Below are 9,200 nucleotides of genomic sequence, written 5' to 3'. Positions count from 1 at the left end.
AATGTAAATTTAATTTCAAATTAATAAAATGAGGAATTTTTCAATTATGGTTTTCTTATTTTTCCAATAATTAAATAAGTGGCGACTCCATTGTAAAACCCTTAATCTAAAGGGAAAAATATAACTAGTCGAACCTCCATTTTGAGAGGCAATAACATGACTCCACCCATTCACGTGGGTTTGGCTCAACATCCTATAAAAACGGGCCTGGGGCGCGATCTCTCACAGTGGCGACTCCACTGGGGATATTGAGGGCTAAACTTCAATTAGGTTATGGTGGTCAACCATATCATTGTTTGTTTATTGCTTTTTGTATATAATATGTCTAATATGTCATTATATTGCATGTCATGCATCATTTGCTTGAATGAAATTTATTTTATTTGTGTGCTAACCCGGAAGCCCGTTAGTATTAGCCGTGGATTGTGGTCTTTCTGAGACTCACATACCCAACGGTGAACCTACCACCCACCGTGACAAGGATCATCATGGTTATGCCATGGTGGTTCATAGGGACAAACTATACCAATCGGACCAATGCGGCACTCCTAGCGTCACAAGTTGGGAGGTACTACGTCCTAACTTGTAGGGACCTTTAACCTACCTTTAGGTCAGTCCATGTAATTTGCATTTCATTACGCATTTGTTTGGCCGTTGTTTGAATCATGATGACTCAAGTCCAACGCTTGAGCCCATCATGATTGTTTGAACATTGTATGTTGTGAATGAACTCAAACCCAAAAGCCTAAGATTGAACTCTACTTGAAATGAAGCCCAATTTGTTTCTTGAATGAGTCTAAGCCCAACACTTGAGCCCATCAAAGGTGTATACGCATGATCAACATCAAAGGCCAAAAGCTCACAAGATGCATGCCTTCCAAGTGTAAGCCCAAGCCGTTTCAAGCAGATATCAAGAGATCATAATCAAGGTTCAAGCCTTCCAAGTGCAAGCCCAAGCCATTTCATCATAATCAAGGTTCAAGCACACCAAGCCTCAAGCATCCTAAATGGACCAAGAGGAAGCAAGTGGCCCAACTTTGCCTCACTCCACATTTGGTTTGTAACATCATGGTTAAGCTTAAAGTTTGTTTGTTTATTCCATGTTTCTATGTTTTTTTTTTAATTCAAAAATTTCATGTAGCATTTAATGAGCTTTGTTTGTGTATATATATTAAAAAAAAACAAAAACAAATCAAAACAAAAAAAAAAATTCAAAAAAAAAATTTCAAGATTTCCAAATCTTTCCAAAAAAAGAGAAAAATTTTCAAATGAAAAAAGTCTTTGGACTAGGGGCATTGAGCCCTTAAGTCATTAAAAAAAACAAAACAATCTTTGAACTAGGACCATTGAACTTCCTAGTGACTTTTTCAAAAAAGACCCTTATTTTTCTTTCAAGATTTAAAAAAAAAAAGGAATAAGTCCCCTTTTCAAAATGGTACATGAAGATCCCTTGGACAAAACTTTTTCTAAATTGTGATGTTTAAAGGCTTGAACAATCAACGTGTACTAAGAAAGGATTAATTTCATTTGATCCATGTAAACACTTTTGCTAAATTTCTTTGAATAAAAGAAGAAATGGTCTTACAAGGCAATCAAGGAAAATCTATCCATCAGAAAATTCAAAAAGCTCATGCATTCATTTCAAATTTCTGAAAACTTTTGTGTCTCCAATAGAGTATTCATACATTTTCTTTTAAGAGGAATTTATTAAAAGAGCTCAAGTCACTGTGCCTGCAAGCAAGCATTACTAGGGATAGGAGGCCGTCTTTGGTAAAACAAGATTATACCTTAATACCTAGAATGATCATTATCCATTGCTAGCCCATTTGAGCCTTTAAACACTTAGCCTCTTTTTTGCATGAACCCACTAAAATCTAAACCTAGGGTGGGAAAATTCAAAGTATGCATGCTTAAATCTCATGTTGAGGAGGAGTCGACCTTGTATCTTTGAAGCTAATTGATAAAGCTCTCCTAGAAGACATGAAAGACAAGTGGAGAATTCATTAAGCTAAAGATAAGAGATCATCAAAATAAAAGGAGTTTTCACTCAATCAAGGAAAGAGAAATGAAATTCCATCAATGTGAGAGAAAACAAAAAGGTGTGCATCAATTTTGAAGAGCCTAAAATTCATCATACCAAGAGGAATACAAGATTCATCTAAAAGAGATTTCATCAAAAAAGGAAAAGATTCATCAAGCACAGAAAGGTGCAAGTGCATTGAGGCAAGAAAGAAGTCTAGAGAGTGCATTAAAATGACCAAAAATCATTAAACTGAGAAATACAACAAGGGAAAAAGGTCCCCAAAAGTTCATTCAATCAAGAGATGAAAGACCAAAAAAAAAAAAAAAAAAAAAGCCCGCTAGGCTGAAAACCCAAAAGGGCGGTCTAGGCAAAAGTTAGTGCCAAAGAAAAGAAGAAGAAGAAAAGAAAAAAAATTGGAAAATCCTACCAAGTTGGAAACTTGAAGAAGCAACCTAAAAAGAGAACAATTTTACAAGATGAAAGTCTAGAGGTATGATTCAAGAGGAATGAGCATAAAAACGATTGTTGATACAAGTGACCAATGAAGACTAGTGAGAAGATAACAAAGAAGAAATGAGAAAACTCCTCCAATACTTGGATTTTGAGTAATGTATACTTGGGGGAAATATCATAGGGAATTTTGAGCCTTTTATATCTTTCATTTCATAACCCAAACCCGGCCTACATTACAACCCATGAATAAGACCTCCTTGAAGTCTTGCTAATTGTAGGCGCATCTTAAACTCTATTAATATTTTCTCTTGAATTAAAAGGGAAAATTCTTAAAATGGTCAAACCCCACAGGATGACATGTCCGAGAAAAATTTCTCAAATTCTCAAATCCGCAAAATGACTCAAAAGAACTTCCAAACTTGGAGCACTCTCCTTGTTTGCACCCAACAATGTGATTCATAAATATGATCACATTTCATTTCTTGATTGCCTTTGGAGACTTAATCTGACGATGTTCAAAAGGAAGAGGAAAATTTGATTACATGAGTTTAATGATCTTGATCCTTCCTAATCAAAGAGATTTGTTTGACTCTTAAACACTTTGATTTGCCAAAATGGTTGTTCAAAGGATCACCTCTTGTTCATAATTTAAAAAATAAAAAAAATAAAAAATAAAAAAAAAAAGAAGGAAGAAGAAGAAGAAGAAGAAAGAAAGAGAAATCTCATTTAAAAAAAAAATCATTCTTTTTCGAAATCCAGTTCTCTTGAACTACGTCTTGACCTGATCCTCTATGAGAGAGGTACGTAGGCAACCTTGCAAAGGCCCGGTCCCATTCACCCAAACAACCTTAGAGAACAAAGTCAAAACAATGTGATAAAATTGTTTGGGTGCATGTTAAGTTAACCCCATTTGTTTGCATTAAGCATGTTTATACTTGGAGCATTGGCCTATTTATATTGTGTGCAAGTTTTCACGATAAGTGGTTTCTAACAAGCTAGAGAAAGAAAGCCTTTTTGCAAGAACCAAGGATGGCGGACCATGATCTTCTTTCATGTTCCCCCTAATGGTCACAACATCAAATGAATTCAACTTCAATCTAAGCATGGAATATGCCCCAAACTAGGGACATTGGGTAAGTACTTCCAATTCATTTCAATGATTAAATCCATTGCTAATTGAAATCATCTTTTTGCAGGAATTAAGCAAGGACTTATCCAGCAATCTGCATCGACTTCCAGCCAAAGTTATTCTCATTCAAAGGATATGTTTTCAAAAAAAAAATCATCATGAATAAATCTTCATCACTTTTACTCCATCTTCATCTTCACCTTCTTTTTGATAATGAACAAATCTTCATATTTCAAAAAAAAAAAAAAAAAAAAGAAGGAAATTTTCAAAAAGGGCCTTGGGACTAGGGGCATTGGGCTTGTACTTCTTAGGTTGCTTTCAAAAAGAAAAAGAAAAATCATCAATCAAAATTTTCAATTCCTTGAAAAAAATCAAGATTTCCAAATTTTTCAAAAAAAAAAAAAAAAAAAAAATCATCAATCAAAATTTTCAATTCCTTCAAAAAATTCAAGTTTTCCAATTCAAAAAAAAAAAAAAAAAAAATCTTCATTAAATTCTTCTCCGGGAACAGAAAGCTATGATCTTCTTCCACATTTTCTAGTGGTGCAACATCAAGTCAACTGTCCACCCTCAGCATTCATCGAAGCATGGAATATGTCCAAAACTAGGGGCATTCGCCAGGTATGCCAACTTCTTTTCAATGAATAACTCCGTTACTAATTGAAAACGTTTATTTTGCAGGTACTAGTGTAAAAGGCCACACACATCGGCATGAGCCAAGATCCATAAATCCTAGGTCCTCTGAAAACATGAGCCAGGATCCAAAACCTTTGGTCCTTTGAAAACATGAGCCAAAGCCCAAAAAACCCTTGGTCCTCTGAAAATATGAGCCAAGATCCAAATATCCTAGGCCTCTGAAAACATGAGCCAGGATCCAGAACCTTTGATCCTCTGAAAACATGAGCCAAAGCCCAAAAAACCCTTGGTCCTCTGAAAACATGAGCCAAGATCCAAAAATCCTAGGCCTCTGAAAACATGAGCCAGGATCCGGAACCTTTAGTCCTTTGAAAACATGAGCCAAAGCCCAAAAAACCCTTGGTCCTCTAAAAACATGAGCCAAGATCCAAAAATCCTAGGCCTCTGAAAACATGACCAGGATCCAGAACCTTTGGTCCTCTGAAAACATGAGCCAAAGCCCAAAAAACCCTTGGTCTTCTGAAAACATGAGCCAAGATCCAAAAATCCTAGGCCTCTGAAAACATGAGCCAAGATCCAAAAATCCTAGGCCTCTAAAAACATGGGCCAGGATCCAGAACCTTTGGTCCTCTGAAAACATGAGCCAAAGTCCAAAAAACCCTTGGTCCTCTGAAAACATGAGCCAAGATCCAAAAATCCTAGGTCTCTGAAAACATGAGCCAGGATCCGAAACCTTTGGTCTTCTGAAAACATGAGCCAAAGCCCAAAAAAACCCTTGGTCCTCTGAAAACATGAGCCAAGATCCAAAAATCCTAGGCCTTTGAAAAAATGAGCCAGGATCCAGAACATTTGGTCCTCTGAAAACATGAGCCAAGATCCAAAAATCCTAGGCCTCTAAAAACATGAGCCAAGATCCAGAACCTTTAGTCCTCTGAAAACATGAGCCAAAGCCCAAAAAACCCTTGGTCCTTTGAAAACATAAGCCAAGATCCAAAAATCCTAGGTCTCTGAAAACATGAGTCAGGATCCAAAACCCTTGGTCCTCTGAAAACATGAGCCAAGATCCAAAAATCCTAGGTCTCTGAAAACATGAGCCAGGATTCGGAACCTTTGGTCCTCTGAAAACACGAGCTAAAGCCCAAAAAACCCTTGGTCCTCTGAAAACATGAGCCAAGATCCAAAAATCCAAGGTCTCTGAAAATATGAGCCAGGATCCGGAACCTTTGGTCCTCTAAAAACACGAGCCAAAGCCCAAAAAACCCTTGGTCCTCTGAAAACAAGAGCCAAGATCCAAAAATCCTAGGTCTCTGAAAACATGAGCCAGGATCCGGAACCTTTGGTCCTCTGAAAACACGAGCTAAAGCCCAAAAAACCCTTGGTCCTCTGAAAACATGAGCCAAGATCCAAAAATCCAAGGTCTCTGAAAATATGAGCCAGGATCCGAAACCTTTGGTCCTCTGAAAACATGAGCTAAAGCCCAAAAACCCTTGGTCCTCTGAAAACATGAACCAAGATCCAAAAATCCTAGGCCTCTGAAAAAATGAGCTAGGATCCAGAACCTTTAGTCCTCTGAAAACATGAGCCAAAGCCCAAAAAACCCTTGGTCCTCTGAAAACATGAGCCAAGATCCAAAAATCCTAGGTCTCTGAAAACATGAGCTAGGATCAAGAACCTTTGGTCCTCTGAAAACATGAGCCAAGATCCAGAACCTTTGGTCCTCTGAAAGCATGAGCTAAAGCCCAAAAATCCTTGGTCCTCTGAAAACATGAGCTAGGATCCGTCGTCCTCCAGGTAAGCATATCTTGTACTCATTCAAAAAAAAAAAAAAAAAAAAATTGCATGCATTAACTACGTTTGGACCTAATCCCCCTACCAAGAGGTACGTAGGCAATCTCCCTCGAGATTCGGTCCACATTTTGATCCACAACATGATCATCTGCATTTTTATCTACATGCATTCACCACGGTTAAATACTGATTACAAAGTTAGGTGTCTTTTTCATACATTGACATTCGCTTTTCAAGCTCTGCCAATGAGGGGCATTCTGTTGACACCCCATTTTGCAACCCGCATTTAACCTCACATGGAAGGTAAAAGGGTAATTTTACCTTGGAAATATGCATCATGATTCTGATCACTAGATCCTTAATCTCATTTCACCAAAATGATCTTGATGTTGTAACGATCAAATCGACTGGTCATAAGCCCTAATCGGACCATCTTGGCCGAGATGCACCATCACAAATTGTGTCCGACTATATGTGATTGTAAACAATTGATTTCAATTGGTTATAAGTATAATCAATTTGAGAACGATGATATGTCATAATTTGATTGGTTAGGACTACATTTTATGGTAGGGTTGCACACATCTAATTAACTAGATAGTTAAATATTAATTATTTAATGAGTAATTTGTGCAATTATCTTTTAATTAGGGTAAATTTGGAACCAATTAAGTCTGAAATGGGAGTGATTGGAGCCATTTAATGTTAATTGGGAGCTAATTGGGGACCTATTAATGTTAATTGTGCTGAAATCATTTTCTAACAAATGACCTCTGCTCACCATTTCATCGATATCTCTCAGAACATTTTGAATTTGTGAATAAAGTTAATTTTCCCAGAAACTAGACATCCAGGGCTTCAATGTGAACACAAGAACGAGACAATTCCGATTAGAATTGTGTCAAATATGATTATTTGAAGTTGGCTCTACGGGCTGTTACAGCAGCTATGGGAAAACCGAATTTTGTCTTGCTCCTCACTCCCACCAATCTTTCCATTTAATGCACCAGATCTCCTCTAAAGCTAAAATGAGGTCTAGGTTCATGATTTTTTGTCAACCCTCATTAAATGGCCTTCCATTCATATTTTCTCTACCACTACTATATAAACCCCCCATCTCCTTCATTCCAAAACACACAAAAAACTCCCCTCTCTTCTCTTCTCTTGAGTTCTTGTGAAGCTGAATAGTCTTGTCATATCTTGGTCTTCCTGAGACTCAAGGTATTGAGTGAGACTTACTTTCCCTCTCCTAACTCTTCTTTTCCTCCACCCTTAGGACCTCTGATGTGCATGAAATATATACAATAAAGTACTCACATATCTACATATTTAGCCTTACTTTTATATTATTTTGTGACTGATTATATAATATCTTTTTGTTGTAGGTAACAAGGGCTTTACATGCAAAATGGGACTAGGCCAATTGAATCAAGCCAACTTACATCCAGCTAGGCATGAATTCAAGAAAAGACCAACCCAATTAAATTTAAGTCCAATTGGAGTAAGGAATCAAAGGAAATTTGCGCCAAATCCAAGTCCAATTCGGATTAGGATTCCAGACTGCACATCAGTTAGTATTTTTGGCATAACTTTCGGCTCAGATGTCCAATCTAGATGATTCAAGTTGGGCTGGAACGATAACTTAAAGGGCTACAACTTTGTAGTTTACCAAAAGTCCAAATTCTGATGTTAAATGGGCCAAAATAGTCGGTTAAGTGAAGCCTAAAAATCTGGAATTTTCTCCAAACGGGAATTCAACTTGTAATAGGATTCTTTAACCTATTTAAAGGCTCTTTAGGGAAAAATTCAGGGAGGCTAGTGCTAGGGCTGAGGGCTGAGGGCTGAATGTGTAGAGAGTTGCAGCTACTTCTTCCATGATAGTTAGTTTTATTTTATTTGTCTAGTTTAATGTTTAGTATTTTATTTTTGTGTTTTCTTTCAATTACTATGAGTAACTAAATTTATAATTAGGGTTGAGGATGAAACCTTGTTAAGGATTATCAGTTATATTTATGTGATTTGATTTTTCCCACAATAGTTGTTCTTTAATGATTTAAATTGTTCTTGCTTCATATTAATTGACTAAGATGGGATTCTAGATATGAGTTCAATCATGTTTTTCTCATGATTTAGGATTTGTCTTAATTAATTGAATGCTTGATTTATTAATTCTTGATTATAAAATTGGATATCGTTTGTGATTTGTTTGTCAATGGATACAATTTATGATTTGATTTTTAGAATTGGATATATCTTGTGATTTGTTTGGCTACGGATACAATTGATGATTTGGTTTTATACTTGAGAAGCGAAGAAGAACATGCTTTTGATTTTTAAAATAAGGGTTTAAATGATGATATTTTCCATGATAGCAAGAGTGATTTCTAGATTATCATGTAGTAAGTTGGGAAAAATTAATGATCATAAATATATGCTGATATGACTTACAAGGCGGATTCCAAAACCTTAATTCCTTTCTCTTGATTGTTTACATCTTTTTATTGCTTTATATATTTTGCTTAGTTTAACTATTTGTTTAATTTTATTATTTGCTTAGTTTATTTGATTGCAAACAACCAATTTTTATTAAACTAGATTAGGATTAATGTGGTTAAGATTTGATTTAATTTTCCTACGTTTATTCAAGTCCCTGTGGGTTCGACCTCGTTCTTGTCCAACTATACTTCGGTACGGTTCGTACACTTGCGAGTATTTTAAAATTTCACAACAACCTCCATCAAGAGTCCCCTCATCCACCATATGGATCTTGCATGAAGGTATAATCTTCTTCCCTAACTGTTTGTTTTTGTTGCTATGATGAGAATTTAAGATTAAAACATGATAATTACCTTGAATATGTTTGAATGTTCTTAATTGTTCCTATGTGTTCTTCGCATGTTCTTGGTTGTTCATCATATGTTCATGCATATCACTAGATTTAATCTTAAATCCACATAAAAAATATGAAAAATATGTTTGTTTAATAATTCTTTAAAATCCTTGAATATAGGTTATCACCTTCCACACACATTCACTAGAATTTATATTTCAATCCAAATGCAATGCTTAATAAATTGAATTAGGGTTTATCACATGCACACACATTAAATTCAACATGTAAATTGATTGACATATTGAATTATATAATATGAATGTTGGCCACCATAGTCT

The 9,200-nt window shown here is 35.9% G+C and overlaps 1 long non-coding RNA gene across 1 annotated transcript; it reads left to right on the top strand.

The window, feature by feature from the left end:
• The first annotated feature begins 7,168 nt into the window (after nt 1–7,168).
• On the top strand, nt 7,169–7,932 carry LOC126693675 (uncharacterized). The gene is made up of 2 exons (XR_007645463.1): nt 7,169–7,250; nt 7,415–7,932. It is a non-coding gene; the product is annotated as an uncharacterized LOC126693675 (long non-coding RNA).
• The last annotated feature ends 1,268 nt before the right edge of the window (nt 7,933–9,200 follow it).

The sequence above is a fragment of the Quercus robur genome, chromosome 7 (assembly GCF_932294415.1).
Source record: "Quercus robur chromosome 7, dhQueRobu3.1, whole genome shotgun sequence".
Lineage (NCBI taxonomy): Eukaryota > Viridiplantae > Streptophyta > Magnoliopsida > Fagales > Fagaceae > Quercus > Quercus robur.
This window is presented reverse-complemented; position numbering and strand designations above follow the sequence as displayed.